We start from the raw sequence: 17,506 nt of genomic DNA on the forward strand, positions 1-17,506 counted from the left end.
ACTTTGTGTAGTGTTGTAAAATTAAAGAACTTAGTAAAAACGGAGTTGGTTTGAATACAAAGAAGGCAGATGCGTTAAGCGCTTACCAAGAGTCTTACATGTGGAATCACAAAATTCTAGGAACCGACACGCAAAAAAACATTCGGTGACACATTGTTTTACTGTATTGGATTTAAAATTGCTTTACGTGCCGGACAAGAGCACAGGAATCTACACGTTGGTGATAACTCACAGATGTCTGTAAGAATTTATTGGGTGAAACTTTTTAGAGTATACAAAAGTTATTTCAAAAACGAAATGCATATTTCGATGCATAGAGCATCGACAAATTCAACCAAAGGTGGTGATAGCATAACGGAATACTGAATATCCTGAAAGATGTATAATACATGTGTACCAAAAGTACACATCACTGAGGTTAATATTGATTACTGTACATAATATTGATAAATTATGAAATATCATATATATCGGCAATTTAATATTTAATGATTGTGACCTGTGCATTTGTATAGTTACATCGAATTTCTGTTTATTTCCGAAGAAACCCAATTTGGAAAATCAATGATAGTAAACAACATCATAAAACATGTGAAATACTTCGTTTCTTAGTAAGATGGAAAAGCTTTTGATTTATATTATTTCAATAAATTAACATCACTTTTTGTTTATTTATATAAACAACAGCAAAAAGCACATGTCACTTTGACCACAAAAGTTTGATTTGAAAACTATTTGATGCTAAAACATTTATTTTCCTGCAACAACATGTGTATACCAAGCTACCACTATGAACGACATGTGACAAAACGATTCATCTTAAAAGTTTTTGTTTGTCATTATCATTTCAAGTGGATCAATTATTAACGAATGGTCAGATTGTGGAGCACCCATACCTGAAAGACGCATTAAACAGGTTTTTTTTATGAAACACATTTTCAAAATGAGGTAAAATGTTAGAAAAATTTTATCTTGAAATATCCAACAAGTGATAAATGGTAGAATGATTGTCCAATAGGGGTTAACAGCAACTAAAGAAAGTGTCGAAATTGTGTAAAGCTGCTGAAATCTGCGGCAATTTTAAATCATTCTCTCCGTGCGACGACAGCGTCAAGGTTATACGTGGCAGGTGTAGATAAACAACTGGTCATCTTTCTTCGGCTGTGCTTGGTTACAAGAGGACATGCGAAGAGCAGCTAAAATGGTAGATAGCGTTGTTAATGCAAAAGTTACTTGTACAGATCAGGACTCCTCACTTTCAATGAACATTGTCACCCAAAGTGATGCTATAGGAGACAACTCAAATATGAGAAAAAGTACCGTGAAATAGGTATTTTTGAAGAAACCGTCCTGATGAGTGACGAAATTATTGAATTGGAAAGTGACCTTAATCAAAATGTTTTTTTTTGTATTTGTCATCATTTGTACCTCGTTGTATTTTCATTTTAAATGAAGGAACAAATTGTGTGATTGATGGATTTTTTTTTCTGTTCTTGGACTATCAATTACCTCAAATAATCAATTATGTTATCTGTCAGCTGTCCAATATTTTTAACGAAAAGGAAGATTAATTTTTTAAGATATTGGACTTTAAATTGACAACATATTTGTTACGTTAGGAGGACGTTATTTTCAACAAACAATCGCCATTCCTATTGGAACAAACTGTGCCCCTCTTCTTGCTGACTTGTTCCTTTATTCATATGAGGCTGAATTCGTACAGGAGCTTCTTAGGAAGAAAGAAAAGAAGTTAGCATTATTCTTTAACAACACATTCCGCTATATAGATGATGTTCTTTCACTAAATATTTCAAAGTTTGGTGACTAGGTATATTTAGAAATCTGCCCTTTTCTGTAAGTAAATTATGGTCACTAATTCTAATTTTTGTAAATAAATATCTAGTTTCAACATTATGATATATAAGATAAAATTCGTGGTCTTGTTTGACGTTAATACTTTTATAAAGAAAAAAGTTTGTTGTTTTTGTTTAAACTATTTATTTTATTTTCCAGTAATTCTGAGTAAAAGTTGCTTGAAATATAATTCTTAATCCAAGTCTTTAGTTTTTTTTACGTCTTTCATATTTTGACAGGAAACTATTTTTATATATCAATATTCATTCCTGAAAGTCCCTTTGGTATCTTTCGCCTCTCCTTTAAAGGTAACATAGTGATTTCTTACAGGTAAATGATAGTCCAATTACTGAAATAAAGAACGGGAATAATAATAGAATGATGTCATTACAATGTTTTAATTAACAATACAGTCTAAACAAACAATTCGGAATTACGTTTGTATTTCTTTATATACAATGTAAAATCACTTTTAATTTCATTAAAATATTTCAATATTAACTTCGTCATGTACATTGCCGATGTAACTGTAATATTTGCCCCTGGACATATTACTAAAACAGGAATTGAAATCGATTATGTTGCGCATTTCTATAAACGGGGCCCACTATTTAACAGAAGATATAGAAATAAGCAGATATGGTATAATTACCAATGAGACAACTCTCAACCAGTGACCAAATGAAAGCTAACAACTATAGGCTTTTATCAATTTTATCCGCATACTCTTTAAAAGTTTATCCCTAGTACTACATTCAATTATAACAATCCGAACATTTAATTTATACCGAATACGCAATTCCGACAATTTCAGTTTCTTGAAGTATTTGTTATAAACACAACATCATTGTAGAAACTAGCAAAGGATGCTTAAAAGTATTAACAATAATGTTTTATCAAGAACACCTTCAAAGTATTTCTTCTTTTTTCAATATATTGAAATGGTACAAATGTGTTTGTTGTACGAAATCAATACATACAACATTTTAAATTCCAAAGAGATGATATCCTAAACGGTTAAATTGAAAACAATGATATATGTAAGTGAGTTACGTGTTTCTCATATTTGCATTGAATTATGTTAATATTTTCAATATTAGAAAACAAATCTAACAGAGTTAACACGGTTAATATGTTATAGTAAGTAGTGGAAATTATCGTTTTTATTATATACTTAGTAGTAAATACAGATAAATGGTATGTGTAATACGACCAACGACAATCGTGCTGTATCAGCCATCCGTGATTATATCGATATCAGTCACGGATGCAAAGGCTTTATCACACCTTTAATCTGTATGACGTCACGTCATCAATACCAGTCACTGTTGCAAAGGCTTTATTAAACCCATAATCTGTATAACGTAATGTCACATAAAAAAGCATCTACTTGAGGTATATAATAAAGTGTATACGATTATAGATGGCTTTTTCAATATCACACACCATATCAACCCTCAAGCAGAGATTTGAGATTATATTGGTGTCCCTGATTGATACAGGTGTGATATTGAAAAAGCCATATGATATTCTCTATTTATTATATACTTAGTAGTAAATACAGATAAATTGTATGTGTAAAACAATCATTGGCAAGCTTGCTGTATCAGCCACCCGTGATGATATCGATATCAGCACGGTTGCAAAGACTTTATCACACCTTTAATCTATATGACGTCACGTCATCGATTGCAGTCACTGTTGCAAAGTCTTTATCAAACCCCTAATCTGTATGACGTCATGTCAAACCTGTAATCTGTATGACGTCATTTCAAACCTCCTTATCTGTATGACATCATGTCACATAAAAAATTCTACGTGAGGTATATGTATATAATAAAGTGTATATGATATGGCTTTTTCAATATCACACACCGTATCAACCCTCAACCAATATAATCCCTCGAGCAGAGCTCTTGGGATTATATTGGTGTCTCGGGTTGATACGGATGTGATATTGAAAATGCCATATGATATTCTCTATTTATCCGCTTGAATACTATCTGTGACGGAATTCAGCAAAGAAAATATAACCGGAAGTAAAGTTTTGCTTATAGAAGTATACTGTGCATAGGTGATTGTGGATATTGTTGATGATTAATTTAAGAAGTTGGGAGAGTATTTTTTATACGATGGAGATACGACTTGAAAATAAAAACTGTGTAGTAACTATGTATAAGATATGTAGTTTGAAAATAGATTTTGCGAGACATGCCGGAATTTGACCGCTGTTTAATTTATTTTAACACGAGAACAAATGGCGGGCGTAACTTCTCTTAGACAGTTGGTTTCAAGTTTTCATACTTAGAAGGATTGTTTGCCACACTAAGGAGAATTGTGTTGCCGAAGGTTGTCGCACTTTGAAGGATGGTTTGATAGACGCAAACAATATTTGATTAAAATCTTTCATGCATGGTAAAAATAATTGTCTTTAGTATAGCTGACTAAACTATATCCTTGAATTTATTTTACAATACTTACGATATATCATATATTGTGTTGCTCCTTGTACAAAGATAAATAAAGATCGTTAGATGGCCTCTATATATTTAGTTTAACAATATTTATACCACAATTAGAAAGGTTTTCAAACTTAAGATAGACACATTTTTAGTTTAAGATAGTTCTTCATGAAGTTGTAAACAATATCTTCTTGCAACTTTGTACACTTAAAACATTGCCATGACCTCAACCTATTCATTTACTGTGGTTTTTTTTCTAGAATTAACGCTTCTTTATCAAATAGAATTATATCACCGATGTTGTACTTACATGAGCAACACGACGGGTGGAGCAGGATCTTCTTCACTTTTCGGGACACATGAGATCACCCCTGGTTTTTGGTAGACTTAGTATTTAGTTTTCTATGTTGTGTTTTATAAACAAAAAAAAAAATACTTAGTTGTGTGCCTAATTTCATTAATTTTGAAATCGGTAATATTCTGATTTCTGTTCAGTAATTGAACTATTTATAAAACTTACCTTTAACATTTATAATTTTTATTTGCCGTGTCAGCTGGGAATGGAATCCCTGCATGAGGTCTGTTGTGTATGACTGATTTTAAGCAGTATTACCCGAAGGACATATTTAAAGAACTTCATGAATCGTTAATTGTCTTAATTCAAAAGTTTCGGTCACCACCCCTGAACAATGAATATTTGATTCCTTATGACAAGTTTTATAAAACGCGCACTTTTTTGTTGGATGATTTACCTATCCTCAAACCAACAAACTTTCGTAACCATAACACATGTTCAAATTCATAACCCTTTACCATATCTTTTTCTACTACCTGGACTTATTTGTGAAAAAAAAAGTTAAATGAGAAATGAGTTCGTTACACGTCCTAAATAGTATGGACGACGGCCAATTCAGTCAATTCAGAAACTTTTGTAAATCCCTCCAGCGTTGGAGCACACATAGCTAGTTGTGTTCCCTCAACGGATCAGTTAAGAATGTTAACGTATTCACATATTTATTCCAAAGTTAAAATTGTGAAAAGAAATACTCCGTCGAAACGTTGCACATGCACAAAATTTATTTACAGGAATGTACATAATATATACACGAAGCACTCATACGTTCGCCAAGAAGTAGATTAGATATTAAAAGCAATGTCTAGCTAAATAAAATCTATTAACGATCGGCACTGATTTAACTGTTGAGGAAACTGGATAAAGGTCGGGTGTTAAAAGTCATCATGCACAAATAAAAGCCATGTAAAGTAAGTTTAAAGAATCTGCATTACGCAGATGTTATCGGTGGATGATTGTTAGCTATGTTGACATCTCTGTTAAAAAAGCAATGATATATTTTTGCGGTATAAAAGTTAGTCATACTCAGATTTAAAAAAAAAATATATCTAGGTATACGCACGTTCATATGCAGAGGCTTTTAGTTATTGTATATTAGAAGTATGCAAGCAGATATTAATGCAGCAGTTAGTTAAGCATACAGTTCACACTAAAATTAGACAGCTACTATCTAACATGTTTAACTATTGATAATATATACCGCATATAGACACATTACGTACATGAGCAACACGACGGGTCTGCTCTACAATGTCTAATGTACTTACACGAGCAACATGCCACATGTGGAACATGATTTGATTACTCTTCCGGAGCAACTAAGATCAGCCCCGGTTTTTGTAGGGATTCGTGTTGTTCGGTTTTCTATGTTTTTTTTGTGTACTGTTGTTTGTCTTTTAGTCTTTTTATCTTTTTTCGCATGGCGTTGACAGTTTATTTTCGACTTATGAGTTTGAATGTTATTTTGGTATCTTTCGCCTCTTTTTAAAGAAATGTGTTTACTGTATGTCTCATTACTCATTATATAAAATTGAGAATGGAAATGGGGAATGTGTCAAAGAGACAACAACCCGACCAAAGAGCAGACAACAGCGGAAGGCAACCAATGGGTCTTCAATGCAGCGAGAAACTCCCGCACCCGGAGGCGTCCTTCAGCTGGCCCCTAAACAAATATGTATACTAGTTCAGTGATAATGGACGTCATACTAAACTCCAAATTATACACAAGAAACTAAAATTGAAAATGATACAAGACTTACAAAGGCAAGAGGCTCCTGACTTGGGACAGGCGCAAAAATGCGGCGGGGTTAAACATGTTTTTTGAGATCTCAACCCTTTTAAAACGCTTATGTAGAAAATAAAATTAATTATGGATTCCAGGGAAATATAATGTCAAACTGAAATAATTTTTTGTCTTTTCAACGCAATTTTTTTCAAACAACTTCCTAATTTTTTTTTTTTATATTTTATGCATACATTAGTAAGTATTTATTGTCTAAAAAAAATGCACTACGAAATAACTATTTTCTAAGGCTTAAGGGACAGGATAATAGTGTATCACTGCGGGTTTCCGTAGATCTACGTTTATCATTGAAAACAGAAGTTTGACTCATTCACCCAAATCACGACATACAGTTTATGCTAATAGACTGTTCCTTTAAAAGATTATGAAAGACGTAATTTCATTTAACTGCGTGTTACATGTAGTGTTCAACAAGGGTATTTAAACGTAAAAGCTATCAACTGACTTACTTTAATTTTAACTTTAATAACGAATTTTAGTTTTTGATACTTTTGTTTCGGGTGGATATTGATCTGTCGTTACAACCAAGAATGAAGATTCTGTCAATTCTTTTTGTGTTATGGATTTCATAAATTTCATGTTTTAACAGATGGTCATCTCAGGACAATGCGGAATACAGAGGTAAGCTTATGTATAATTCGTACTTTCTTATTTTGAATTAGAACGAAATGATATAATTCTTTTAATCACTATTTGAAACTAAGGGCTTACGTGCCGTTGTCAATGTGAACATCAACAACCGTGATAGACAAAATAGCGATAAACAGATTACCAATGGTCTTCCAAACTCGATGATGTTTCTCGGTCACATTTATCTGAAGGCTGTCGCCCTTCGATGAGATTGGAGCTGAGACCAGCCTCTTGTTCGTAAAACCATCGACAATCAATAAGTATCGCTATTTGGTGTATTTTGGCTTTCAATTTTTGTGATATTTTTTTATATCTCGCTTAAGATAGACAACTATCCCTAGAAACTTAGGGCGCACGTAACATTGTCAATGTAAACATCAACGACGTTATATGCAAAATAACGACAAACAGATTATCATTGGTCTTTTCATACTTTTGCATCAACATTCCACAGTAAGGCCACCAAAAATAACTCAGACTCGTAAATATAGTGAAATTCAAGGTATCCAGTGGGGAACTCGTTTCTATATACTTTAAGTGAATTGGCCTTTTTTTCTATTCTTTATTTTTTAAATTTTATTTATAAATCATAGCACCCCTTATTCGCTTTTCTTTATTTTGTTACCCATAGTTCTTTATTCTTTATTGATTTGCCCATTATTCTATTCTATATACACACAAACCAGACCTTCATATAAAGACGAATTGTAAATGTTTTTATATATTATTTTCAATTACAGAAGAGATACTAGTTGAAATATCACAAGGTCTACGAACAAGAAGATCAAGCGACAGCAGCTTTCATCCGCAGACTTATGACCTTCACCTAAAAGTTGAAAGGACACAAGTCAATTTTCATTTAGAACGGAATGATGACATCAGAACGAATGTTCCAACCATAACATTGAGACATGGGATGCTTACAGGCACAAACCTTCAAGAAGAAAAGGTACAAGTCCTCTGAAAAAATCCCACCGAATTTTGCCCCATGTTGCAAATTTAAATGAAAAATATAATGAACACAAGATGCAAATAAAAAAGTTCTTATTCTCCAGCAAAATCGAGGATGGGGATTACACATCACTTGGTAAGGCTGGTACATTAAAAGTTGTTGCAGTTACTTTCAAGAGACTGGATAAAACATTAATAAAATAATCCTGGTCAAAAGAAAAAGAAACAATGAGCTATCGCACTGTACATTTTTTATGCATGTGTAGTCTAAAGGAAAAGGTCCGGTACGGGTTGATTTTGACCTAAAATTCAAAGTACATCTGATGAAAGATTTTTTTTAAACACTAGTGTCTACTTCATTCGGTTCAATTAGTTTATGTAAACGATTTGAACTAATCTATGAAGTATCATCAAATACAACATATATTCAAACATTAAGACTGAACACAAGTGCGGCCACTTACATTTAAGACAACAACAGTCTTAGAATTAGCACAATTAATAAAAAATTGGGCAGATTCCAGTAATTTTTGTATGAATTTATGATGCTAGTACCTGATGCATGTGCAATGTATTGTCAAAAACAGCCCATATTTATGCAACAAAAATTTTCTACTTTCCAATAAATAGCTAAAAGTTTACATTTTTAACAAAGTTATTTCATACTTGCTGTCAATACATTTTAATTGGTATGCTGTTTTGCAGAAAAGGATATAGACTCATTGATATATAGCTTATACCTATATTTAATTATTACAGGTGTCCATATTTTATCAAGATATTAAAAAAGGAGCATCGTTTGTAGTACAACAGAACACAAAACAGTCAGAAAGTATGGTAAGATATTATTATATAAAGTAGATGTGGTATGACTGCCAAAGAGACAAATAAACGTACATGTAGATGTAAGCAACTATGTGTCACCATATGAATTTCGAAAATAAGCAAAATCCTCACCGTATAAGGAGCTATAAGTGGCCTTGGCATGATAAATCGTTAAACCTTTAAAACCAAAATTCAACGGCCTGCTAACGTTAAAACAATAAACGAAAACAAATATCACAGGCAGAAACCAACGATAACCACTAAATTACAGGCTACTGACTTGGACATTCACATAATGCATAACATATTTGTGAGCGTCACTCCTCCCCTAACCTATGACAGTTATGTAACAGCACAACAAAACATCAGATTGTAAAAATCAGTTAGAAAGGGTTTGGGTCTTCAGATCGGCACAAAGAACAAAACATCTTATATTATTAGCAATTTTGTGAATGTTTTACTTCTTTTGTGTTTTAGAGCCAGATTTGATAAAGAAACGTTTGAAAAGAGATAGGGTTTCCAATTTATTTAATTATAATCGATTTAGGAGGTTTGAACATCGGTAAACTACTGTTGTCCAATGTGTTTACTGAATGTTTCGTAATAATGACTATGCTATAAGGACAAAGCGGAGGATATCACATTTGGAGAAAATATCTGAGGGTTAATTGTATCGGGTCCTTCATTTCTGTGTACTTTGATTTTTTTATGTCATTTTCTCTATTCTTTATATTTTATGCAAATTATTCTCTACTGTTTAGTTGTTTGGCCTTTTTTCTCTTTATTTTCTGGGCCATCTTTTCTGTACTATTGGTCAATTATTCTCTATTCTGTAAACTCCATCCGGACCCTCGTATGTAGCAAAGCGTCTCATAGTAATTTTGTTTCTGTTTGTGTTTCTTTTTATTAATATGTTCCACATGACTATAGGAGGGTATAAAGTACTCTGGTCTGTGCGTCCGACCGTCTGTTCGTCTGTCCTTTATCAGGATATAATTTGGATTTAAGGTAGTTTACAATGAAATTGTGGTCTGTAAACTTTTTATTGTGATGTCAACTTCTACAATATTTGTCAAATTAGGACCTCGTCCCAGGTTTAGCTTTTCACATGATCATGTAATAGTACATAGGGTATTGTGTTTTACCGAAAAAAATGTGTGCCATTTGCTTCAAATTTGATTTCGCAATCTTTTAGTTTTTTACAATGTGTTCATATTTGGAAGTTACAAACATTCATTTCAACATGTTCAATACAATGATGACTAATCCTTGTTTGTTCTGTGGAGCATGACATTTAATGATAAAATGAAAGACAAACTCTTTTAAACTGTTTATTTATATTCCCTCTATTGTTGCCGTGTAGAATTGCTTCCGTCTTAATCACAATTGTTTGCTATTCTCACATACCTTACATAAAAAGTTTAAAAATATCTATTATTTGTTTCATGATATAATAAAGCTATTTCTTACATAACTTACATAAACAGTTTAAAATACTTATTATGTATTCATGATATAACGAAACCGCTTAATGTTCCGCATTCTTTAAATCTGCAACCTCATCATGCATGTCAAGGACGGAATCAAGATATTTTGAAGAGAAAGTAACCACAGGAAACGTAATGTATAGACAATATTTTGGACGATTTTATGCCAAAAAATGTGGGGACTGCCCTCAACTCCTTCCAGAATCCGCCACTGGATGTTAAACGATACTTTGAATAAGGTTGAAGCTTAACACCATGGACCATGTGCTTGACCTGCAGGGATCAGAGACGAGTGCACGTGTAAAAATAAAGCATTCATCTACCATCAAATGTAATCTATTTTCTTTTCCTCAAAATTTATCTGTCCCTTACTTAAACGATTAGTTTCGAAATTCTTGACTAGTCGTTGTGTGAATCTTATGGTGTTATATGTCCAATTTGTTTATGAAAATGGAGAAAGCTATATATTTGATATTCAAGTGTAATGGTCTATCTTCCTATTACAATGCTATACAGCTATAATACGAGATTTCCACACTCTACCGAGTTTTTGTCAAAACTGCACTGTTCACTCTCCACATTCCAATTGGATTATAATAGCTTATTCATCTTGTTAATTCAGAGAAAAATATTTTTATTGTGTTGTATCTCCACTTTCGAGCAGTTTTGCTGTAAAGTCATCAAAGTTATCTTAGTAGTACTATGCTTAAATTGTTTGAATGGTTTAAAATCAATCTATGAGCAATTCTTACAGAATCCAGCAGTACAGAATTTGGGATATTACACATTTACAAAATCCATGGTATATCTCCAATAGAAATATAGGGATACATTTCTAAAACAACATTGTTTGTAACGAAGTGTGCTATCCCCAGAAAAGGGGATGCTTAATTTATTGAAGTTGTTTGTCTATTAAAAAAACCCAATCCAACAAAGCGTTACTCTTCATGTATGTAAATTCGATTCATATATAACTTTTTATGTCTCAGTGAAATATTAATGATATTGCGCTTATAATCTTTAATTCAAATTTATACCACTATTACCAAATGGAAAACACATCATTCACACGACGTAGAGCTTAAAATCAAATTCAGTGTTTATTTCGATACCATAAACATTACAATATCAACTTTAAACAACACCATTCCATGCTTACAATACAAAACGGAAGGTTCCTACCTCAGTGAGTGACGTCCGTTTCTTTGAAGGGCCATTGAGATGTCTGAAAAGATGCAGTTGCTATCAAAATAGTTTCTTACCTTCATTTATAGTTTGGTACTTTCAATTCTGGTGGTTACAGTTTTATCCTCAAAAGTCCAGATGAAATATTTTCTTCACTGCATTCCGGCAGCAACACATTTGAAATAATTAAAGAAATTAGAAATCAAACAGAATTTGGAGATGGATTACAATCCGGTGAGTAAATAATTCTGAAATAAAATAAATACAGCTAAATACCCAAAAGTGTAAATACATCAAAGGTTACAGGAAATAATGTTATATATTTCTCAGATTTTCTATGATTATGTTTGAAACATGGAACATTTGATATTCACCAAATGACAATATAAAATTTAAGTCAATCGTTCTTAAAGAACCAGTAGCCAAGAATACTATATAGATAAGTTGATCTTGGAAATCAAATAATGGATTGTGGTATGTATATTGAAGCTGTCGTAGTCCTCATGAAATCATGGTTTAAACTCGATTTAATTTAAGCCTGGTTATAGAATAAAAGTGAAGAACACATGGAGGTTCTACCTACCTATTCTCTTCGCTCCTGGCGGAGCATAAGGTCGCCACAAGATTTCGCCATCCAACTCTGTCTTTAGCCTTTGTTTCGGCTTCTCCCCAGGTCATGTCAAGCTCCTTTAGTTCTGCTCCAATCGTTCGACGCCAGGTGGTTTTGGGTCTTCCTCTAGGTTTCTTCTCCTGGGGCGTCCATCTAAGAGCTATCCTGGTGATATTGGATACAGGCATCCTGAGAATATGCCCCGGCCATCTGAAGCGCCTCTGTCGAATTTCTTTCAGAATACATGAGGACTTAGTCTTTTCAAGGAGATGTTCATTTGAAATACAATTTGGCCAGAAGATTTTGCAGATTCGCCTCAGATAATTGTGGTGGAAACTTGAGATCGATCTCATATCTGTTTTCGTTACTCTCCAGCATTCACTTCCATACAGAAGGACAGATTTAACAGTACTGTTATATAGCCTTATCTTTGTTTTCCTGTTGTATTGTTTGGACTTCCAAATGGGTCGTAGTCTTTGAAATGCAGATCTTTCCTTAGCTAGCTTCTTTTAATATCTTTTTGTGTTGGATCTTCTGTACTAACCACAGTTCCTAGATAAGTAAATGTATCTTCCTGTTGGATTTCTGTGCCCTCAGCTTTTAGTCTTAAGTTTGATGTTGTGTTAAGTCGCACTTTTTGAGTATTTTTTGCGTTCATTTCTTGCAAAATGGCTGAGCCGATTTGTCGTTTCCTGCATATTGTCTTGGTTTGATGAAAGGAGTGCTATATCATCAGCAAAGTCAAGGTTCTCTAGGGTTATAAACATTGACCATGTGATGCCTCTTTTTTTGTCACTGGTGGTCTTTCGCATCACCCAGTCAATGGCAACCAGGAATAAGATGGGTGAGATGTTGCAGCCCTGTCGTACTCCAGATTTTACTTCAAACCAGTCAGTTTCCTTGTTGTTAAGTATCACAGCCCATTTAAAGTTGGTATAAAAGCATTTTATCAGTGTTACGATCTTGTGTGGTACTCCATATGATATGAGGATTGTCCAAAGAGTCTCTCTATGTAAACTGTCGAATGCATTCTTGAAATCAATAAAGTTGATATATAGAGGTACCGGTGTCTTCCATTCTATACACTGCTCAATGATGTTCCTTAGAGCAAAGATCTGATCAATACATCCTTTCCTTTTCCTAAACCCAGCTTGTTCCTGTCTTAACCTGTTATCCAGTTTGGAGTCTATCATGTTTAACAGTATTCTGCAAAACACTTTACTTGGGATTGAGAGTAATGTTATACCTCTCCAGTTGTTACAAATCCCAAGATCACCTTTCTTCGTTAGTTTAACGATAAGACCTTTTGCCCAGTCTTCAGGTATTTTATTTTCTTCCCATATGTCTTTGAAGAGATCATGTAGTATCACTGTTGCTGTGTTGATGTCAGCTTTCAGTAGTTCAGCTTGAATTCCATCTATGCCTGCTGCCTTTCCAGATTTCATGGATTTAATTGCCTTTGTTATTTCTTCTTTAGATGGTGGGTCAGTGCTAATATCTAGATCTTCAAATTGTGGTGCTCCCTGAAATTCGTTTATTGGTTCTGGTCTATTCAAAACAACCTTGAAGTGTTCTACCTAACGGAGGTTGTACCCTTAGTTATTTTAAAATTATTTTGGTAATAAATACAAGAGGATATAGAAATTCACAAACCTTTTTAACAATGGAATAAAAAACACCAGCCAGCTATTGCAACGCCCGACTGAAGAAAAAAAAATCAAAATAGTAATAACATAAACGGTACCAATTTGTTTGCACCAGATTCGCATTTCGACAATCAATGTCTCTTCAGTAATGCTCGAGGCCAAAATATTTGAAAATCCAAAGCTTATTAAAAGGATGAAGAGCTATTAACCAAAAAGAACAAAAAAGTATAGCCAAAGCCGGGCAAGGAATCAGAGCTTTGCATGAGGGAGATACATTCCTTAATTTAAATCATTTCAAAAAATTTGTAACAGCAAATTGTAATAACACAAAATCCATATTTTCATGACAGTACCGAAGTACTGGCTACTGGGATGGTGATACCCTCGGGGACTATCAGTCCACCAGCAGAGGCATCGACATAGTGGTATTAATAACATAAACGGTACCAATTTTTCTGCACCTGATGCGCATTTCGACAATCAATGTCTCTTCAGAGATGCTCGAGGCCAAAATATTCGAAAATCCAAAGCATTTTAAAAGGATGAAGAGCTATAAACCAAAAAGGTAAAAAAAGTATAGCCAAAGCCGGGCAAGGAATCAGAGCTTTGCAACCATTGTTATCTTAATACTTCATGTTCAATACCAGATTTTTATTAGTTAATTTGAAGGAATCAATTTACTATGTCCCATGGCTAATACTCTATTACCCTTTATGGAGACGCTTGATCAATTGCGCGCTTGATTAAATACAGGCGGTTGTACAAGACGTCAAAGTACATTACTTTGAACTTGAAATTCATACTGTAGTAACAGAACATCAAGTATACTAAATAAAATAACACATAGATGAGAGGCTGATAGAGCAGATCGTTACCCCTCGATAAACCTTTGTCAACCGAGGCGAAGCCAAGCTTGACGATGTTTTTTTTAGGTAAAAATCCGCTCTATCACCCTCTCAGCTATGTATCATTTATAAACTGTCATATTGACGAATAAGGTTGTTTCAATTTATTGATATCTTATATACAACATTAAATATATTGTACGACTTAAAAACTGATCACCATGAAGTCTTAAATTTGGTGAAAGATGGTCTATTTCACTTCTTTCTGAATATTTTTTCACACGCTTGACATTTGACATGTCCAACAATCAGCCAGTAAACTGATGTATCCATTCTCCTGTAATTAAATGTCGTTGTAGGTGATAGATTGAAAGGTTTACCAGTAAGAAAACGCCATCGAAAGAAAAGAGCCACCGGATTGAACCAAATAGAACTCTTAATATTTTGTGACTATTCTATTTATGATTAGTAAGTAAACTGACAAGTTAAGATGGTTCACCAACGATTGAGGCTGGCCTTAAAATTCCATCAAAATTAAATTGAGCAATTATCAACGTGTACTTTACTGAGTAAAATAAGATTAGCAACATATAGTTCAATTGAAAAGCTTTAATTCAACATTTTCTGAAGTTGCGGAAATTTAAAAATTAAGTTTTCGTGGAGTCAAACTTGCACCGCATTGATTATATTTGTTAGAATGGTGTCAGGGAGTTTGCTTTCGTCGTTGAAAAAGTCTTGAAAAGAGCAGATTCAGATAAATCGTTTTATTGAAATTACTGTTGTGTACTTCCCTACATACATACAATTGATGTCAAAGTCCACATAAAACATTCCAAAAGAACATTGTTAATGTTATATTCGACACAAAGATCGTTGAACTTTTTTGTGGGTTGAATTTTCTGTTGTATTTAAAAACAACAACTTAAGAAAAATGGTCAGCGTTTTCAACATATGCCTCAACAGCTTTGTTACAAAAATTTATTTTATTTTAGTTTAGTTTAGTTTAGTTTATTGTTGAGATATATAAAATTAAAATAATTGTAACCAAACTTTTTTGTTACTCAGTAATGTATCTGACAAAAACGAAATAAAAATGTTTACCAAAACAAATGACTTTTTTAATGATATCATCATGACGTCAAAATATATAAACATTGATGATAAAATTATTTATCTTTGAGTATTTGTTTGTCTCTTTGCAAATGGTTGTTGCTACAACTCCACCGTTAATATATGCATGGAGCTTTTTTCCCGAGTGAATGTGCAACATAAGTGACAGAGCTTTATATTACGGACGGAAATTAAGTCTTCCAATGACAAACTCCTTTAGATACTAGATTTTAAATTTTTTTTAGTTGGTACCGTCAAAGTAAGGCGCCAACAACTTCTGAAAAGAAGACTGATGCGCTAACATCCGTCCGTCAATATTATGCCTTTGTAATAAATGGGGTAAGTAAACGTAAGTCTTTTAAGCTTAGTTGTCTTACGTAAGAAGACATGTCATATGAGTTATCGTCTGTTGTTGGATTGCTGTCGCATTGATGCAATCCATACATATGTTTTTAACACATATTTTCTAAGCCGAATAATATCAGCGTCCGCGATTGTATTTATCTCCTCAGCAGTGATACTAATTGACCGTTTTTTATGTTCAACCTGTAGATGACAAAGTCTGTGCAAGTGACGTCTTTATTTCTTTATGCACAGTATATAATTTTTGGAAACGATATAAAGATACTGGTCTAAAAGGAAATAACGTTTAAATCACTCTTGACTACAATACTGCCATTGTTTTTAGCTCACCTTTCCAAAGGAAAGGTGAGCTTTTGCCATCACTAGGCGTCCGTCGTCGTCCATTGTCGTCGTCGTCATCCGCAAACTATTTCAAACATCTTCTCCTCTGAAACTACTGAACCAATTCCAACCAAACGTAAGCTGAATGATCCTTTAGGGTATCTAGAATAAAGTTTGTGTTTTATTTTCTTTTTCGTAAAAAAACATGGCCACCATAGCTTAAAATAGAACATAGGGGTAAAATGCAGTTTTTGGCTTTATCTCAAAAACTAAAGCATTTAGAGCAAATCAAATCTGACATGGGATAAAAATGTTCATTAAGTCAAGTTCTATCAGCCCTGAAATTTTCAAATAAATCTAACAACCCAGTAAATTTGTAATTTGAAGGAAATTTTGCAGTTTTTGGTTTACTTATTATCTTCAATATTATTATAGATAAAGATAAACTGTAAACAGCAAAAATGTTTAGCAAAGTAAGATCTACAAATAAGTTTTATATGACCCCTTAAGGAGTATTTGCCCTTTAAGGACAATTTTACACAATTTGTTTATCATGTTTTCTAACTTTAAAAAATCTTCACCTCTGAAACTACTGAACCAAATTAAACCAAACTTAAGCTGAATGATTTTTAGGTTATCTAGAATGACGTTTATATTTTATTTTTTGTTTCCTCAGAAAACATGGCCGCCATGGCTAAAAATAGAACATAAGGTAAAATGCAGTTTTTGACTTATATCTCAAAAACTAAAGCATTTAGAACAAATCAGACAAGAAGTTAAAGTATTCATTAGGTCAAGGTCTACCTGCCCTGAAATTATCAGCCAAATCGGTAATCTGGTTTTTATGTTATTGTCCCTCAATTGATGATTTTAAGGAAATTTTGCAGTTATCGGTTATTATCTTGAATATTATTATAGATAAAGATAAACTGTAAACAGCAAAAATATTCAGCAAAGTAAGATCTACACATAAGTTTTTATATGACCAAAATTGTCAACTGACCCCTAAAGGAGTTATTGCCCTTTAAAGACAATTTTTCACAATTTGTTCATCGAGTTTG

At 33.2% G+C, this 17,506-nt stretch overlaps 1 protein-coding gene across 18 annotated transcripts in view; it reads left to right on the plus strand.

Moving 5' to 3' along the window:
* Positions 1-6,807: 6,807 nt before the first annotated feature.
* LOC127718147 (uncharacterized) overlaps positions 6,808-17,506 on the plus strand; it is a 100,232-nt gene continuing 89,533 nt past the window's right edge. For 6 of the 18 annotated variants that reach the window (XM_052224109.1, XM_052224107.1, XM_052224100.1 and 3 more), the window contains exons 1-6: positions 6,818-7,093; positions 7,843-8,051; positions 8,813-8,890; positions 11,640-11,784; positions 15,011-15,119; positions 16,007-16,100. The gene's annotated coding sequence lies outside the window, so the exon portion shown is untranslated. Of the gene's footprint in view, positions 7,094-7,842; positions 8,052-8,812; positions 8,891-11,639; positions 11,785-15,010; positions 15,120-16,006; positions 16,101-17,506 lie in introns of all 18 variants that reach the window. The other 12 variants (XM_052224114.1, XM_052224115.1, XM_052224111.1 and 9 more) reach the window with 8 other exon arrangements.

Source organism: Mytilus californianus, unplaced genomic scaffold, assembly GCF_021869535.1.
Source record: "Mytilus californianus isolate M0D057914Y unplaced genomic scaffold, xbMytCali1.0.p SCAF_10, whole genome shotgun sequence".
NCBI classification, from domain to species: domain Eukaryota; kingdom Metazoa; phylum Mollusca; class Bivalvia; order Mytilida; family Mytilidae; genus Mytilus; species Mytilus californianus.